The sequence below is a fragment of the Scylla paramamosain genome, chromosome 6, assembly GCF_035594125.1.
Source record: "Scylla paramamosain isolate STU-SP2022 chromosome 6, ASM3559412v1, whole genome shotgun sequence".
Lineage (NCBI taxonomy): Eukaryota > Metazoa > Arthropoda > Malacostraca > Decapoda > Portunidae > Scylla > Scylla paramamosain.
This window is the reverse complement of record NC_087156.1, coordinates 1562501-1572500: the sequence shown is the minus strand read 5'-3', so window position 1 is coordinate 1572500 and position 10000 is coordinate 1562501. Positions and strand designations below refer to the sequence as shown.

Below are 10000 nucleotides of genomic sequence, written 5' to 3'. Positions count from 1 at the left end.
GACGGTGTGATGAGTGTCCTGTCTTACTCTTATTTTCCTTCATCTCCTCCTTATCAATAACTACTACTTATTTTACTACTTTAGCCTTAAATGTCCCTCCAGGTTTATGAGTTATCCCCGACAGTGTGATGTGCGCTCTCCATTATGTCCTTTACCTCGCTGTGCATCAGTGAATAATAGCTATCTTGTACTGAAAGTCTCGAGAGGCAATTAGCTGGCAAGAAACGCCGGGCAGAAAGGTAACACAGCTGAGACACGCGACCCGGTAAGCAGAGCAGCGATGTGGACAGAAAATGAGCAACAATTTCCAAATTAGTCGTTTCACTGCTATGGTCTTCCTTTGTCAACACTGAGAACACTGTAAAAATGTTTGCATAGACGCAGAACAAAAAAGAAAAACAGTAGGTGGTTATTGTTTGTCTTTCCTAAGCTACAAAATTATGTAAGTGACTTTAATGAACAAGAAAGTGTGTAAGAAGTCGTAAGTGAACATAGGAAAACATTCGTCTAGGAGTGAAAATGCTAAACAAAACACGATTCACTTCCCGTAGTACATAAGTGTGTAAAAAATAAATAAACAAATAAAAAAAAGTATTAGATAGATATAAGAAATTACTTGTCTATCCTTGAAGTGGTTAATGAGCACACGATTTACCCCTGCAGTACATAAGTAAGTGGACATGGGAAAATATTTGTCTAACAGTGAAAAGGTTAAACAAGACACAATGCATCCCGGACGCCCCGCCAGTGAACCGCGAACCAGCACTCTGCACCCTCTGCTCCTTATCCCTTCAAAAAAAAAAAAAAAAAAGTCCACTCCTCTCTCGTGTGCCGCGGCGCTCCCAATGGACTGGGCGGAGCAGCGGAACGAATTGATTCCCGGAGTCTCCACGGCCGCTCACCGCCCGTCACGCCGCTAACACTTCACTGAGCTGCGTCGGGCCACCGCCGCCTGCTGGCTTACCCTCGCCTGGGGTGCCTCGCTGTTTGTTTGAGGTGTTCAGGAGACGAAAATGTGTGCACGCTACTTACTGCAGTGATATGTATCTGTTTACTTATTTACTTATCTGTCTATCTATGTCTATGTACCCCTATATGTGTATGGTTATGTACGTATGTAAGTATTTGGGTGCATACATTTGTGTTTGTGTATGTATTCATCTGTGTGTCTATCTGCGCACCTATCTATCTGGCTACTTGTTAATCTGTCCATCTATCTATCTGATTATCTACTAATCAATTTATTTACATGTCAATGTATGTATGTATGTATGTATGTATGTATGTATGTTTTATGTGTATTATGTACTTATCTATAAATCCGGCGACTTGAACCGTTTCAAAAGTGCAGCGCCAAGACACTCTGGAACTAAATTAACCAGCCTTTTGGAAACTCTCCTTTGGGAGCGGGAAATAAAGTCTCTCTCTCTCTCTCTCTCTCTCTCTCTCTCTCTCTCTCTCTCTCTCTCTCTCTCTCTCTCTCTCTCTCTCTCTCTCTCTCTCTCTCTCTCTCTCTCTCTCTCTCTCTCTCTTTCTTTTATATTCTGTGCTCCTGACGAGTCACCTTGACACGTTAAAAAATCAATGCATCTTGCTATTTCGTGCATACATTTTTGCAATATTCACTCCTATTGTTGTTCCCGGTTATCTACGAACAATGCACGTCGGGTTGATCTTTATTAAGTACTTTTCTCTCACTGTCTTTTCCCTACGATACATTATAGGCACAACACAAGCACGTCGGTTTGGGTACAAAGCTAGAGGAAAGAGACTTAAGCGATCTGGGCGTGTCAGGAGAGACGACCAGGAGTATGTGGGGAGATGGATGCTGGTGATGGATTTTGCCCACAGGAGAAAGAGAGGGAAGTCTAAGAGAAGGTTTATGAATGAAGTGAAAGACATACTTGTAATGGGTGTGACTGAGGAAGACGCAGAAAACTGAACGCGTTAAAGATTGAAAAGGCGACCAAAAGGGTAATAGTAAGTGTTGGATTGGCAGATCTTGTTTTATTTAATGTCGAATTTAAGTGATAGTGAACTCAATGATCCTGAAGATGCTATTCTTTTATTTATCTGAAAGGGTATCGTTTGTGATCGTCTTAAGATGCGGTCAAGGATAAAGCAGCGACCCTCCAGTCAGTTTATTCTTGGGTGTTTGGTCATAATGAGAATAGGAAGCTTTGAAATAAGATGAGACATATGGATAGCGATGGTAGGTGGATAGAAGTAGATATGTATTACACACGGACCTCCATGTGTTGGCCTGATGGTTTCTTGCAGCTTCCCTCGTGCTCTTATGTCCTGAAATTAACAAGAGACTTCGGCCGAGCTGATCACATGATAATTAATGGATCACTTTCTCCAATGAACACTTCTCCTAATGACCGCTTTTCTAATGACCACTTTTCTAATGGCAAAGTATACGAAAAATAAACACCCAGACTGAGCACCACACCAAGACTTTTATAAGCTTTAGATCATCAGTCTTTATATTCAAGTCGCTGAGACAAAAAAAAAAAAAATCCTTAGACTTTCATGAGGGAAGATGCAATCACGCTCGGGGCGCACTAAGAAGATATTGTCTATCTCCATTATCTTGCTCCTCTGAGTGGTCATCACAGACACCTCGGGACTCGTGGTGAGGGATGAGACCCTTGGGACGCCGTCATTTGCAGCCTTCTCCTGGTGGGCCTGCGTGGAAACTGCCCCGGCTGGAGGTGATGGCTGCCGTGATTATCTTTGCCGCTACACACATGATATTGGGTCGTTACTGTCTACCCAGCCATTGTGCATCACCTCTTGTTGACAGGACGAAGGATAAATCCATCTTATCTGTCGAGCTTTTAGTGGTTAGTGCTTCCTTCCCCATCCTTTTCCTCTCTTCTCCTCTCCTCTCCTCTCCTCGTCTCGCCTCACCTCGCCTCTCCTCACTCGCTCGCTCGTCTCCCATCAAGTGGCCAAGTACAGCCTTGTGCTTTCCTATTTTGTGAGGGAAACAGGTTTATTATGTACTGGGCAGGATAAGATTATCATTAGGGTATGTATATTGCTGGTGGCTCCGTGTGTGTGTGTGTGTGTGTGTGTGTGTGTGTGTGTGTGTGTGTGTGTGTGTGTGTGTGTGTGTGTATGTTTGTCTTTCCTTATGTTGTTCCAAGTCATTTTTTATTTCATTTAGTATTTAATTGACCAATGATTCCTTAAAATAGTTGACTGATTTATTGGTATTGCATTTCTTTAAAGTTGGTGGTAGTAGTATTAGCATTAGTAGTAGTAGTAGTAGTAGTAGTAGTAGTAGTAGTAGTAGTAGTAGTAGTAGTACACCAGTATGTGTTGGCTACCACGACGGGGCGAGAGAGACTGATGAGCGACAATGTACGGACAAGAATTGACTGAGTGGCTGTGTGAGTGGGATGGGATGGAGTACAGATGACATGCTGGTGGTGGTGGTGACGTGGACGGCAAGGCGAGCTGGGACAGACGACAGATGCTGGTAGGTTGATGAAGTGGGCATAGCGTGTTGAAGATTAAAAACTGTGAATGAAAGCGACGGTGTTCGAGAATCGGTCACCTCAGCTGGCCTGGCGTCTGTCGGGAAGCAAGACCTTTATAAGAGTGTTATTCTGATTTTCTTCTTTCTAATGTTCCTTCAGTTTTCAGTGGGGATTTTTTTTTTCTTTTTGTCTGAATGATTCTCTCTCTCTCTCTCTCTCTCTCTCTCTCTCTCTCTCTCTCTCTCTCTCTCTCTCTCTCTCTCTCTCTCTCTCTCTTTCTCTCTCTCTCTTCCTATCTATCTACCCTTTTCATCTATCAATCTATCTACCTACCTAACTTCCTATTTATCCACCAATCTACTTATTTATCTCCAAATAACATACTTTTTTTTTTTCGTTTCATTGTCATGTCTATCTTCCTTCAATACTTTTAGAAGCGTCAGGTACATGATTCTTCACAAAGGAACAATCACGTACCACTAGTTTCTTTGCATCACCAATTCTGTTCCCCACAACTGATGCTCTGAAATATACATATAAATATTCTAGTACAATAATCCCTTGAGATGATACGTATACCAAGGCTCTGAATCAAGTAGGAACATTTCTTTCTCCCGCACTGAGTTGGAAGTAAAAAATCGTAATCTTCATATGAGACTGGTTGGACTGGTTTGGTAAATATATGAGTGATGTGGCTGGCGAGTCTATCTGTTACAGCTAAAGTGTATAGAAAGTGTATTACAATTTATGTAAAAAGTGCCACGTGGATTGAACTGTGCACGACCTTCGTATTTTTTTTTTTTTTAGTTTCTTTATAGATTTATTTTTAGTTGGGTGTACTATCTTTCAGTATTCTATTTTTGTTAATGCTTTATTATTTTCATTTTACGTTCTTTTAATTTTTTTTCTTTTCGCTGTTTTGTTCTCGACCTTCATTATATCTTAAGGCTTTTATTTTTACATTTTTCCTATTTTTTTTTTTTTCAGTTGAGTGTGATTTTCTTTCGGTGATTCTTTTCCTATTGTTGTTTTACTGTTTTCATCTCTTTCGCAGTTTTGTTATTCCTTTTTTTTCTTACCAACTAATCATCTTTATCAGTCTTTTTTTTTCTTTTTTTTTTTAGTTTTCAAGTATTTTTTGCACTATTTTTACCGATGCTGCCCCCGGCGTCACGTGTACCTGGCTTCCTGTACCCGACAATACCTCTACCTGGCGTCACCTGAACCACGTATCGTAACATAAAGAGAAATATTCGTAACATCTTCCTCTCCAATTATGTTACGTCATCACACGTTTGCGTTTGTTCATCGTTAATTCTTTGCTTTTTTTTTTCCTCTGTTCACTTTTTTATTCTACCTCTTTTTTTCTTTCGTTCATTATTAACATTTTTTGCTTCTTTCTTTTTTCTTTCTCCTTCCTTATTTTTGTATTGTTAAAATCTTTACTATTTTCCTTTATTTATTTTTACTCCATTCTTTTTTGCCCGTCATAAGTAACCTTTTTTTTTTTGTCTTTTTTCTCTTCATTATTTTTTTTTCTTTGCTTCTCTCATTTGTCCAATTTTTTCTTCCAATTTTGTTCTTCACTCTGAACATCTTCACTTCTTTCCTCTCTTCGTTCCTCCTCCGTTCTTTTTGTTCGTATTGGAATCTTCGTTTCTTTCATCTTTTCTTTATTTTTTTTTTACGTTTTACACTCTTAACATATTTACTCATTTCCTTTCCTCACTTTCCTCCTCTTCTTTTCCTTCATCATTATCAGCACCTTAGATTTTTTTCTTTTTTTCTCCCTTTATCCTCTCCTCCTCCTTTTTCAATTTTCATTTTCAACATTTTTACTCCTTTCCTCTCTTCACTTCCCCTCTCCTTTTCGTTCTTCATCTGCATTCTACTATTCCTCTTTATCCTCTTCCCCCATCACTATCTCCTCCCACCACCATCTCCTCCTCCTCTTCCTCCTCCTCCTCCTCCTGCAGAAGGCTCCCATAAAGCTCAATGATGCTGGCGGCGATGACACCCCGACTTGTACTGTCGGGGCGCGCCGGGTTGTTAGGCCGGCCCAAAAATTTATAGGATTTACGCAATTTATCGTTTTCGTATACTGAATGAGCCGGCGGGTAGTTTGTTAAAGGCTCTATCGGGGGCGTCCATCTGGCCTGCCCCGCCGCCTCCTGCCCCCCACGAGCCGCGGGAGGCAAAGGGAAAGGGGCTTGAAGGGATAAACGTATAGAATTGTGATCAAAGTCTGTGGTGAGGAGTTGAGGTGTCTGTGAATGGGTTTGCTCTTGAGATGATGCTGGGGTTGTGTGTGTGTGTGTGTGGGTGTGTGTGTGTGAGGAAGGTGTTTGGGTGGGTGGGGAGGGAGTGTGTGTGTGTGTGTGGGTGTGTGTGTGTGTGTGTGTGTGTGTTGATGCCCATGTGCTAGTAACAACGGTAATTACTCCTCCTCCTTCTCCTTCTCCTGCTCCTCCTCCTCCTCCTCCTCCTCCTCCTACTACTACTACTACTACTACTACTACTACTATTACCTCTACAACGACGGCGATGAACTACTACAACTACTACTACTGCTGCTGTTGCTGATGATGATGATAATGATGATGACGACGATGATGATGATGCTAAATTAACAATGCAATCCTGGCGCGAGAAGATTCACTTATTGGTGTCGTTTTGTCCTTTGTTCGTGTTATCTAATCTGAGAATAGATAAAGCTGATTTACTCTCTTCCTTTCCTCCATCATGCATCACAGGACTTGTCTCTATACATACACACATACATACATACATGAGTGCATGTATGTACGAAAAAAATGTATACACTGATCGGAACTTTTCTAATATTCTTTTCTTGGGAACGGAGCATAAATTTTCCGGTAAGTTTTGGCAGCTTTCAATGCGCCTGGAAAGGTCCAATTTGCGTGCCACAAAAAGCATGTTTCTTTCGGTAATTGGAAATATTTTCATGTAATGGTAACAAATGAGTCACTGAATCTATTCTTTGTCCCACAAGTCATCCCAGACAGAGCCGTCTTTGTTCTCTGTCTCCTTCTCTTTCTCCTACTAACATGCAATTTGTCGAGCAGTCATATTTATTTCTAGTATCTTCCCCTGAATCTTGGGCCACGCCACTCGTAAAGATGATTAGAGACAAACTCGGTGCGCTCCAGGACCTGAGGAAGATGGAGGCGGTGCCGTGGGACCGGAGACGCGCCCCTTATCACACTCTTCTGTCTTTATTACAAACCCGGCCACTCCGTGAACGCTTGCCTGGAAAAGGTGTGTGTGTGTGTGTGTGTGTGGTGTGTGTGTGTGTGTGTGTGTGTGTGTGTGTGTGTGGTGTGTGTGTGTGTGTGCGTGTATTGCGCCATAGCACATGCGTTTCCTGGTTATACATCGCCGTATAACAGAAACGTGCAACAATTTAAGATTTTTACTTTATTTTTACTTTTCCATCCATTCTTCAGGCACCGGTACTTCACGCGCCGCATCCCTGTGTGACCTGGAAGGAGGCACGCTGGCTGGGACGATTGCATTCCATTTCGTCATCAAAAAAACTTCAGTACAACAAGGAGGACAACACTGTACTGCACAGCTCGGGCCCTCACACCACGCCGTGCACTGCTTCCCGCCATGGCCTGGAGGGATGTTCCTCACCTGCCAACCTCCGTGCCGTGTAAAGCATAAAAAAAAGTGTCAGCAAAGAGGTACAAATGACATACTTTCCAGAGAACCTCCCTCCTCTCCTCCCTCACGCCACCGCCCTCACGCCGCTTCCCTCCTCATAACGTCTTCCTAATATTCGTCCCCCATTGTTCCTGCGCCATTGTCTTGCTCTCTCGTGCAGCTTTCATCCTGATATAAATATTTTCCCGCCAACGTATATATTTTCTTTTGCCTTCTCATTTTATTCAACGCAGGTTTGTCTTGCATCGGCCAGGCAACATTATTTCGTCTTATTTGTACCTAATGCACGAGCAAGTGTGTGTGTGTGTGTGTGTGTGTGTGTGTGTGTGTGTGTGTGTGTGTGTGTGTGTGTGTGTGTGTGTGTGTGTGTGTGTTCCAGCGTAGTCATGAAATCCTCTTTATTACCACAGATCTTAACTTTCTATAGTCTGGTTTTAAATCGTTATTCTTGATTCCCTATCGGTGATCAAGTTGTCATATTCTATTTCTCTCCTTTCTCCGTTCCTTTCCTTAATAATCTCTTCTACTTGTTTCCAGATTCTATTTCCTGTACCTTCATATTTATCATCCTCAATCCAACATCTTTACTCTTACTACGTCTTCAATTTTGCTTTCTCTAACTTTTCTTAATTGTCATATTCTCTCTCTCTTCTTTCTGTTCCTTTCCTCCGTGATAGTTTTACTTGTATTTAAGTTCTATTTCCTGTGTCTTAAATTTTACTGTCACACTAACATCTTTACTCTTTAGTGCAGCTTTATTTTTGTCCTTTCTGCCATCTCTCAGTTGTCATATTCTCTTTTTCTTTGCTTCTCTCCTCCTTAATCTCTTTTAGATTATATTTCCTGTATGTACATATTTATCATCATCACACTGACGTCTTCACTCTTACATAATTATTTTCGCAATTTTTCAATTGTCACGTTATCTCTCTTTTCTCTATTCCCTTCCTTTTTAATCTTCTTTAATCTTAATCTTCAGATTCTAGTTCCTGTATCTTCACATGCATCATCATCATCATCACTCTAACATCCTTACTATTAAAACATCTCTATTTTTGTCTTCTCTACCATCTCATATTTAAACCCGGACTTTTCTTCTACTGCACCCACCCCACACATATCTCCTGCTGCTCCTCTTGCTGCCCCTCCTCTTCCTCCTGCTGCTGTTCCTCCTCCTCCAGCCGGCGGTAATGAGCCCGACTCCGACTCCGCTTGTTCAGTGCGGCCCATAAACTGCATGCGGGTCATGACACTAAACAGATACTTTAGTGATTCGATCGCTGTGTACCGCACCAACTTTGCCTATCAGCCTTCACCTATAATGATGCATGAAACTTTTTTTTTCTCTTCTCTTCTCTTCTCTTCTCTTCTCTCTCTTTCGTGAGTCACTCCATTATGTCCAGCTTGGTGAGTTGCTTTTCTGGCTTTTATATATATTTATTTAGTTGGGACGGAGAGAGAGAGAGAGAGAGAGAGAGAGAGAGAGAGAGAGAGAGAGAGAGAGAGAGAGAGAGAGAGAGAGAGAGAGAGAGAGACAGGAAAGGCAGGAAGAGGCACGAAGGAGAGAGAGAGAGAGAGAGAGAGAGAGAGAGAGAGAGAGAGAGAGAGAGAGAGAGAGAGAGAGAGAGAGAGAGAGAGAGAGAGAGAGAGAAAAATATGAGGCGCGCGCGCGCGCGTGTGTGTGTGTGTGTGTGTGTGTGTGTGTGTGTGTGTGTGTGTGTGTGTGTGTGTGTGTGTGTGTGTGTGTGTTTATTACAAACTTGAACTCGTACACAAAAGATCTACTCAATCCACCACCACCACCACCACCATCACCACCACCACCACCCTCTGTTAGCTAACTAACCTCAGCAGAGACACAAACATGCAATCCTGAATCCGCCACTGAAACAAAACGAACCAAACTAACCAGACACAGACACACACACAAACTCTTAAACCAAAAACTTTTAAAAATATCACCACACACACACACACACACACACACACACACACACACACACATTTTCCCTACGCCACATAAACCCGGTCGTTCCCAAATCACAGAGAATGTAGTAATTTGTTCAGAGTGAATCCGGGCAGCGTGATCACCTCATTCCCGGCCCATAAAGAAGACAGAGCACCAGGTTGAGAGTCGCTGGGAGCCTCACCGCCACCACTACCACCACCACCACCACCACCACCTCCACCGCCAAGCCGGGAGTCAACCTAAGCCAGCGCTACAGCCCATAAATGCCACTTTATCTTATGAATATATCCCTCCATCGCCCAGAAACAGCTCCTCTCGTTCTCTCCCGCGGCCTTCCTTACACGGGGCCGACCAGGGAATGTGTGGAGGAGGAGGAGGAAGAGGAGGAACGGTAGTGTTAAGGAGAGCTGAATGAGAGAGATAAATAAGGAGGAATAGTGATGATGATGATGATGGTGCTGATGAGAGAGAGAGAGAGAGAGAGAGAGAGAGAGAGAGAGAGAGAGAGAGAGAGAGAGAGAGAGAGAGAGAGAGAGAGAGAGAGAGAGAGAACAGTTAGGCCAAAATAAAGAGAAGGAAGGAAGGAGACTTGACAAAACAAACATAAATAACACCAAAGGAATATAAATAAAGAAGAAGAATAAGAAAGAAGAAAGAAGAAACGAACAAAGAGAAAGATGTAGAGTGAGAGAAGGAAAAAATAAGCAAAACAGTTACGAGGAGGAAGAGGAGGAGGAGGAGGAGGAGGAGGAGGAGGAGGAACAAACGCAACAACAAAAACAACAAAAACAACAAAAACAACAAAAATAACAACAATGAAAAAGACAAGAAGAACAAGAAAAACAAGAAGAAA

General features: G+C 42.3%; 1 long non-coding RNA gene across 1 annotated transcript in view; it reads right to left on the bottom strand.

Moving 5' to 3' along the window:
• Nucleotides 1-1992: 1992 nt before the first annotated feature.
• Nucleotides 1993-10000, bottom strand: part of LOC135101194 (uncharacterized) — a 53705-nt gene continuing 45697 nt past the window's right edge. Inside the window, exon 3 of the long non-coding RNA XR_010269143.1 lies at nucleotides 1993-2979. This is a non-coding gene — a long non-coding RNA (uncharacterized LOC135101194). The remainder of the gene's footprint in view (nucleotides 2980-10000) is intronic.